Below are 9,120 nucleotides of genomic sequence, written 5' to 3'. Positions count from 1 at the left end.
AGTTAAACTGTACATTTGACAATATCTTTTATTCGAAGTAGGTTTTAAATTTTAAAAAAAGAAAGATGTTGTTTCGATTTCGATTTACTAAATAAATAAAATAATATTAATGTGGTAGTATTTTTTTAAAAAATTATTGTTTTGAAAAAAAGAAAAAAGTTGAGGTATTTGTCTTGACTAGTAAGTGGAGAGGGGAAATAAATAAGAAGGAATAGAAGAAGAGACAAAGGCATTAATGGTGATAATGAATGAAGAATCTTCCAATTTGTCTCCACCATTAATACAAAAATCTCTCTCCTTCCATACCTACCTCCCTTCCTTTTATTAATATTCCCACTTCATACTTCCCTCCACAGCAATATCCCTAACCTACCTATACACATATACATACACATATACATGTAGAGAGAGAGAGAAAGGGTTCCAAGTTTGTTTGCATGAAAATTTATTTCCATAAATATGGTGTCTTGTAGCAATCTATGAAGGTTTAATGGCGAACATATCTTCTATGAAGGTTTAATGGCGAACATATCTACTTTGGGTTAATTGCAGGTCTTCTTCTCAAACTATACTTGAAAAAGACATGCAGATTACTTTTTTTTTCTTTTCTCTCTTTTTATTTCAATTATTAAACAAAAATAAAATTCTCTTAGTAAAACGGAGGATAATATTTGAATTTGTTAGCTCTATAATAATAAAATTCTATGTTTTGAAAAAATAAAATAAAATTATTAGATATAATGGCATTATCAGTATATAAATATGATAGGTGATTAAATTATTCATGTAATTGAAAGATATGCAGTTTATATTTATATATTTATCTAATACCTGAGTTTTAAAAATTGGTCCGAGATAGATTTTGTTAATTTAAAAATATATAAAAAATATATTTTATAAATTATTTTAATGAAAATTTTGTTATATTTGGAAAAAAATAAATTAGGTATAAGATTGAAAATAATTTTAAAAAAAATGAGTGAAAATTTAGAATTAGAATGTGTTTTTAAAAGAAAATTAAAAAATTAGAGGGTCAGAATGCAAATAAAAAAAATTTAGCCATGTAGGACCATCCAGTCAGCAGTCTCGACGAATCGGAATGCGCCGCGTGACAAGACATGCTAACTCGGTGCTACGCGAAAGGCCACGCTGGCGATCCCCGTGCCCCACTATCGGACGACCCAAAAGCGATCATGCGAGCGTGGACAGTTCGGATCTGTTTCTCCCTTAAACAAGATCAGACGATCGAGATTAAACGCGATGAACGACCCATATTTATTTCTGCCTTAGGTGCAATCGAACGGTCGAGATCAAACGCGATTAACAGTTCAGATTAACACGAGATGAGTACAAATATTTCGTATCACATTAAACCCGAACCCTAGCCGCCAGCCTCCCGCCAGAGAAAAAGAACTAGTCGTCGGAGAAGGGAGTCAACCGCCAACCGTCGCCGCACCAGAACCACCTCCCACTGCCAAAAAAAGTAAAAAACTTTATATCCGCTCGAAAATTTGATTCCAAGCACCCCTATGACCATATATGAGCAAAATGAACGACGAGTGAACTAAAAATTACAGGCAAAGCCTGGCGGAGCCACCGCGGGCAAAACCCGCAACCTCATCCGATGAGCCCATTTCTGCTTTCTATTTCGTGCGATTTTCTCACTGTTGTGTTCATCGTTTTATTTTTTACAGGTTGACTTAAGAAAAAATCTCAGCCGCAAAGGTGAGATGGCAGAGCCGCCGCACCCAAAAAACTCCACCATCGGTAAGTTTTTATTTTCTAATTTTTTCGGTCAACCGAGATTTGTTAACGTATTTTTTTGCAGGGATATGTATAAAGGCGGCAAAAACTGACAAAAACTAGTCGAAAACGGTCAGGTCGAGGCAAACTGCCACTGCAAGTGGTGGTGCCATTATTGGAGCAAGGCAGTGCCGCTGCGTCGAAATTCCGAAATTGGCCAGAAAAGATTTTTAACATCGATTTTGAGTTTTTGAGGTATTTTTAGGTATATAAAACATTTTTTAATCTCTACATAAAAATTCAAGAAATCCCAAGGACGACTCGATTTACCCTGATACTGGACGGGATATCGAGAGATAGTATTTTTAGTACTAATACCGGATGGGGTATGGAAACAGCCAATTAGTTGACAAGTTTAGATATTATGTTTACATATAGTGGAATACCTGTATGGACCTTTAGGGATACCAGCAAATAAAATAAAAAGGAAAAATTATTATTCTTACTCACTTGAATATGAAATCATAATGTTATTTGAGTTATTGTCTCTACATGTCAGTTTTAAAAATCTCACAACGGTAAGTATGCAATAAATGATTTTTCTTATGATAAATAAATTTTCTTAAATTAAAAACTCAATTTGTTGTTTTTATTATTTTTATCAACCTTCGATTTCTGTATCGGTAAGTAGTGTGATATTTTTATTGAGTTAGTGCAGCTAACCTCCTCTCCTATTAACTATTTCAAATCAAGAATACCAAAATTTATATTTTGATCAGCAGGAGGGCTGTGAGTAGGTGTCTTCTCCGGATCTTATCAAGAGTTAGTGGAGGATTAACCTCTCTACAACGTTTATTTATTATTTTCATATGTTATTATGTTTTATGTTTTATGAACCGTTGGAAAAAGGATATTTCTGTATCCTCTAATGTTAATTTATATGTAAGGAATGTAAACTTTAATGTTATTATACGCTTCCGCATTTAATTTATGATCTTATTTTTATTTAAGTTCCGGGTCTTTACAATTTATATACATGCAAATTCAACTAAAACATTATTTTTTTAATATAAGAAAAAAATTAATATCAAAATTTTAATTCGGTATGACTATTTCAATTAAAAAGACTTAACTGTTACGAAATATTTGTTTCACCCAAAAATATAATAAATTCATTGATATTTAATATAATCTATCAACATATTAATAAATTAAATATTCGAATCCATTATATTAAATATCATACAGCGATCATTGCTGACTTATAATACACTTATAAAATAATAAAATTTACATTTTCAATAAAATATAACAATATTAACCATTGAATCACCACATTATTAGTAAAAAAAATTACTATTTTATTATCTATTTATAGTAATTTATTTATGAATTTTTGAACACGCAAGTACATTTGAGCAATTTAATAATGAAATGCACGTGGTTATCAAACCCATTCCATCAAGTCCATGATTGGATTAACAATTTATACACACACACATATATATAGAGTATAATTGGAATATTTTGAGAGAGAATTTTTCTTTTTTGTATATAAATTAAAATTAAAGTTTTTAATTAGTATAGGTCCCAAATGAGTCAACATGATTCCTTGTTACGGATTTATATAATATGATTATAAATATTGATTAGAACAATTATACTAATTAATTCTGAAAACAATTTTAATTAAATATTTATTCGTCACAAATTTCTTTCTCATCGTAATCTGTTCCAACTATTAATGAAAACTCCCTTTTGCCGCCTCCTTTTAAAAGAAGAATAAAAAAATTAAAAAATTAAAAAAAAAAAATTTGTAATCTGTTCCAACTCTATTCATAAAATATTGTATTTTATCTTTTAGGTCAAATTATTATTTTAAGTCCCATATTTTATTCTAATATTTAGTTTTATACATAATATATATATGTATACACATAACTTTATGGCAAATACCTCTTTTGGGCTTGTGGATTCTGTAAAAACTGCAGGAGTTGATTTGAGAAGAAGAAAATTGCATGGAGTAAAGACGACCAGCTGCCTGCCGATCATGTGAAAGGGCACCGTAGGGGGATACCCATCAGAGGGCATCATATTATGATGCAGCACTGAAAAACAAGTGCGTATTTCCCACCAGATCAGCCTTAGAAGTTCGCTTCTGTCCATGAAGTTTTCTGAACAAGCAATGTAGCCAAAGTTCTCAACCAGCTGAACGCATCAAAGCGTGAAGCCGCTGTTAATTCTCTCTTCTACGAGGCCGAGACTCGTTCTCCAAAGAACAGGGCTTCACCAGGTGCAGGCTGAACTGTTAAACGCCAAGAGACTGTCGGATGCTTAACACCGGCCCACAGGCTATGCTTGCCACGCATGAAGACCCAACGTCTGCTTGTCGTTTAAGAGATTAGTCTGCACCTGCGTTGAAGGATCGAGATGAGACCCCCACAGCCGTAGACAGCGGAGACGAGTCTGGGCCTCGTGGGAGAGAGAATTAACGGCAACTTCTCGCTGTGATGCGTTGAGCTCGTAAAGAATCTTAAACCACATTGCTTGCTCCATTCAAACGTTTTGTTTCGATTCATATAAAAAATGAAATAACATTTTAAATTTTCAGTCTGATATAGTTTTTTTAGTTTGTATACGAAGATGCATACGCTCCGGAGCCCCTTCTAATGAGAAAACGACTTAAATATTAAGCAACTTATATATTATAAAAAAAAAAAAAAAAAAAATGTACGACAATGTTGTACGCAGACTTTAAGAATTTCAGTATTAGTATATATTAGTTTTAGATTCTGAATATGAAGCTTCTAATGAAAAGAATTTCCCACAACGAATATCAATTTGCATGTCTGTATAAACTGTGTTTAATCTTTTATTTGGTGGAGAACTGTCAGGTTCCGAACCAAAATGAGGGAAAATAAAATTGTAAGAAGATATATGTGTGTGTGTGTGTGTGTGATAGGAAAAAAAATGAGCAAAAGAACTGTACTCGGGAAACGATGCAGATCCTAGATTTCTTATATAAAAAAAAAAAAAAAAATCTCTATTCTCTTGTCACCCAATACAGCCTTCACCAAAACCCAAAAAACTAATGCTGACTTTGTATCTCAGATGTCAATCTCTCCAAAACCTATCCACATTAACTCTCACTCTCTCTGTGTTCGCCTGTATGGCTCCAAATGCTAGCTGCACAAAACAAAATAAAAAAGGAGATGAAGAGAAACACCGTCAAAACATGCAAGCAGCAAATTCATCAATAGAAAGAGACTAGTCACATAAAATTATGGTTGTTTCCTTTAAAAATGTTAAATGAAAAACAAATTAAAAATCACGAGCACTTAAGTTTACAAGTAACAATAAAAATATGATCATTAACGCAGGCTACCTAAAACAGATGAAGATTTTCTTTTAGGAGAGAGGATTGAGATAGGACGGGCAGAATCCATTGATAAGAAATAACCACAGGGGTTAATAGAGGCTGACTTAAATTTTGACCCAAAACCCATATGGATATGTCAAAGCACTTGTTTCAAAATACTGGTACCACCAAATTCAGACGGAAAATGCTCTAGTCTGCTAAAAGAAAGAAAGAAAGAAAGAAAAAATAAAATAAAATAAAAAGAAACACATCCTTTTTCTATTGTTAATGATAGAAAAATATAATACCCTTATTAGATAGAACTAAAGCATCTGTGCAAGTGATGTCAGGTAGTCAGAGCGAAGAAGATCTCAAGTATATCATGACACACAAGACAAGACCATTAAATGATAGACACGCACGCTCTACCGATCCAGTCAAAACCCCTTTCCTATTTTTTGCCTAATGTTTGATGAGTAACCTACAATGATGTTTGGTTTGATTTTTTTTTTTTTTTCTTTCTTCTTCTTCTTCTTCTTCTTTATGATTAAAGATATTTTAAAAGTACTCTTTGGTTATAACAAGAATTCACAAAGATTTGATAATATGTAAAAAGTATTAAAAAGTTGAAAAGCTTTTGGTTATAAACGAATTATTTTCTTTTTCCTAAAAACTTTTAAGAAATAGTTTTTCGAGAGTTGACTATATCGTCTAGTTAAAATATATATCCAAGGCATCAAATTCTAATCGTAATCAAACAGTACATTTGTAACATTACATTAGTTTTAGTTTTGGTTATATCCACTATCTAAAAGCTATGTTATTATAGTACTATTTTCTTAAAGAAAATCTTATGAAACACAAGAAAGAAGTAAGACCTGGGTTGATTTATTTTGTTGAAATATATTATACGGACGACAAGAGGGACGTCGAGTATATATATATATATATATATAAAGGTAAATTTTAGGGGAGCTATCTCATACCACCCTTTACTTAAAAGGTTTAAAGGGAGTGACTAAAAATGACATCCTTCGGTCAGATAAGACAACAATTCTCTCGACCACACACCTTTGGCTTTATGCACTAATTTTAGCTTACAACTAACTGCGATGCGGACGCGTGTATCAAAAAACAAAACAGATTTCATAAAAACATCAAAACATTTTAATGAATGCCAAATCTGATGTGCAACGCGGATATCTTCATGTGTAAACTGGCATAAACGATAAAACCTTACGCTAAAGAAGGAAGGGAACACATACCTAGAAATACTTCTTCAATTAATGAAAGCGAGGAGACAAAACAAAATTTATAATTGAAAGCTTTAACATGATGGATCAACACTCCGGCCCTCCTCGCTTTCTGGCCTCTGCTGCTGCTGCGGCTGTTGATGTCGCCGCTGTTGCGCTGCTTGTGGTTGTGGATGTGGGTGTGGCTGAGGTTGAGGCTGTTGTGGCTGAAGCAGAAGCTGCGCCTGAATCTGGTGGTGGTGGGTTTCTGGTTGTCCTTGAATCTGATAATGGGTATCAAAATTTCCCACAGCCAAAGACGCTGACATGCCAGAAGAATTCATCTGGCTGAATCCTGTAGCAGTGACCGAACCGGCAGACGCCTCAAACCCACTGTTAAACCTCACAAGTTCTGGCTGTTGTGGCGGCTGGTGTTGCTGTTGTTGATCATAAACCCTGAACATGTTATGATGGTGCTGCTCTCTCACAGCCGTAACCGCACCCAAGGGTTGAGCTTCAAATATTTGCTGGGAATGATGTTGCTGTTGCTGTTGCTGTTGCTGCTGTGGCTCGCGTATGACCAGCTGCCCACCACCATGTGAAGGCACTGCAGGGATACCCATCATGGGCATCATATTATGATGGAGCATTGAAGAAGAAGGCGAGTTGCCCATGCCAAGAGGTTGTTGCGCTACAAACGTTGGGCCTTGAAGCATGGGAAGCATAGCCTGTGGGCCGATATAAGTCGCTAACTCTTTCTTGGCGTTTAACAGATCAGTCTGCACCTGCTTAAGCCTGTGTTGAAGGATCGAGATGAGACCCACACAGCCGTAGACGGGATCCCGGAGACGAGCCTCGGCCTCGTAGAAGAGAGAATTAACGGCATCTTCTCGCTGTGATGCGTTGAGCTCGTTGAGAATCTTAGCCACATTGCTTGCTCCAAAAACCTTATGTACATAAGCGAACTTCTGAGGCTGATCTGGTGGGAAATAGGGTGCAAATACGCACTCTTGTGTGCATTTTCGTCTCTGTAACTTGCACGCAGCGCAGGGTGTGTTGGCTGATGACATTTTCTTCTCTTTCCAATCTAAAAAAATTACAAATCAGAATTATTAATTTTATATATTGTTCCATTTAAAAAAAAAAAAAAAAGACCATTGAAATGGGGAAACACGGAGATCAATGCATGAAGAATTCAGGGAAGCTTCCTTTGCAACCTAAAAATAAAGAGAAATAAAAGATTATAGCTCCATTAAAAGCTTTCTCATAATCAAAAGCATGACATTATTGCAGTTAAGAGACCGATACGATAAGTCTTCGAAATTTATTTATTTTTTTCAAAAAACAAAAAGAAGATTCGCATAATCGAACGGTGAACTTGAAATGGAAATCAAAGAAAAGGAGAACAGACGGGGAAAATTATATAGCGGGTATTGCCAACCTCCAAACATGGCTTCACATGCACATGTTTTCAGTTTAAGAGAGAGAGAGAGCGACTGTAGAACAAGAAATAGTGATCTGGTAACTAATGGGAGTAAATTACGAGAAATGTAAACAAATAAAAATGCCTGCAATCAATCAAAGCGTCTCCAACAACTCCTCAATCTCTCTCTTAGCCAACCGTATACTTCATCGTCGTCTTGAAATGCAAGAAACTCTCGGTCTGCACTAGATCCGTTTTGCTTCCTCATATATTATATACATATATTTTTATTTGGAAAATGATATCTCCTAAATCTTCAAATTTCCATATCCAAACAGGAAGATTATTTCCCTTACCCGTGGATATCTGCCAAATCAAATCCTCAAAAATATTTTTTAATTTCAAAAAATAAAGAAACCTAACAAGAGAGGACTTTCAAATGATATCGAAATCTCATCTCCGATTACCTTCGATTTCGTTTGAAGAAAAAACAATTGATCGAGATCACGGTCTCTCTCTCTCGGCGTCTTGAAAGTCCATAAAAGAACACCTGCAAGAAACTAACGACGACTCAGTTTAAGAGACGGAAACGTCGACGTTTTCACTCTTTCCGCGATCATTAACTAACCGCTGGAAGACGATAAAGCAAAAAAAAAAAAAAGAAAAAAAAAAAAAGAAAAAGAAAGCCGCACCTCAGATAGCGAGCGAGAGAGAGAGAGAGAGAGAGAGAGAGAGAGAGAGAGATAAAGAATAACGCCCTCTGGTCTAGGGCTCGAGAGTCGCAGCGCCTCGATCCGATCTTTTGAGTTTCACGATCCCAAACAAAAAATAGGAATGGAAATGATCAGATAATAAAAAAATGAAAAATCTCTGCAGATTTTAATTTATATTTAAAAAAAAAAAAAAAGATAGAGAGAGATTTGTGAGAGAGACGAGATAAACAGGAATGATGACTTGAAAAAGGGGTGAAGGAGGCACTTACATGGTGACAACGTCTGTTTTATAGGTAGAATCTCCAACCGTTGAGATTTGGCGTGTGCGCTGATAACCGTAGGATCAAATTTCCGTGGTTTCTTTTACCTTTTTTTGGCTATCATTAAAATATAATCCCCTTAAAGGATTACCTTATTATGAATAGTCTCTGGTTTCTATAATAACCTATCTTATTCCCAAAATACCCTTTCTATGTAGATCTAAAGTATATGAAAAAAAAGTGTTTTCCTCTTTATCAATCTTCGTAACATTAATTTATCATGTGATACATTTCATATTGCTCTTCTCTTTTACTAATTAATTTTTCATGCATATTTTATCGCGTCTCTACTAATTTAAAAATACCCTTAAATTATAAAAAAAAAAATTAT

At 34.6% G+C, this 9,120-nt stretch overlaps 1 pseudogene across 5 annotated transcripts; it reads right to left on the bottom strand.

Moving 5' to 3' along the window:
- Positions 1–4,568: 4,568 nt before the first annotated feature.
- LOC110822267 (protein ASYMMETRIC LEAVES 2 pseudogene) lies at positions 4,569–8,893 on the bottom strand (annotated as a pseudogene). 5 transcript variants are annotated; one of them, XR_015818333.1, is made up of 5 exons: positions 8,449–8,721; positions 8,224–8,306; positions 7,489–7,550; positions 6,367–7,420; positions 4,569–4,929 (listed from the first exon to the last, which is right to left on the bottom strand). The product of XR_015818333.1 is annotated as a protein ASYMMETRIC LEAVES 2 pseudogene, transcript variant X5 (transcript). The 5 variants fall into 5 exon arrangements; XR_015818331.1 differs by lacking the exon at positions 7,489–7,550 and adding an exon at positions 8,739–8,893 and having other exon boundaries at positions 4,570–4,929; positions 8,449–8,555; XR_015818330.1 differs by lacking the exon at positions 7,489–7,550 and having other exon boundaries at positions 4,570–4,929; positions 8,449–8,555; positions 8,690–8,722.
- Positions 8,894–9,120: the final 227 nt, after the last annotated feature.

The sequence above is a fragment of the Carica papaya genome, chromosome 4, assembly GCF_054855325.1.
Source record: "Carica papaya isolate Zhongbai chromosome 4, ASM5485532v1, whole genome shotgun sequence".
NCBI lineage: Eukaryota > Viridiplantae > Streptophyta > Magnoliopsida > Brassicales > Caricaceae > Carica > Carica papaya.
The sequence above is the reverse complement of the archived record's forward strand: the minus strand, read 5'-3'. Positions and strand labels throughout refer to the sequence as shown.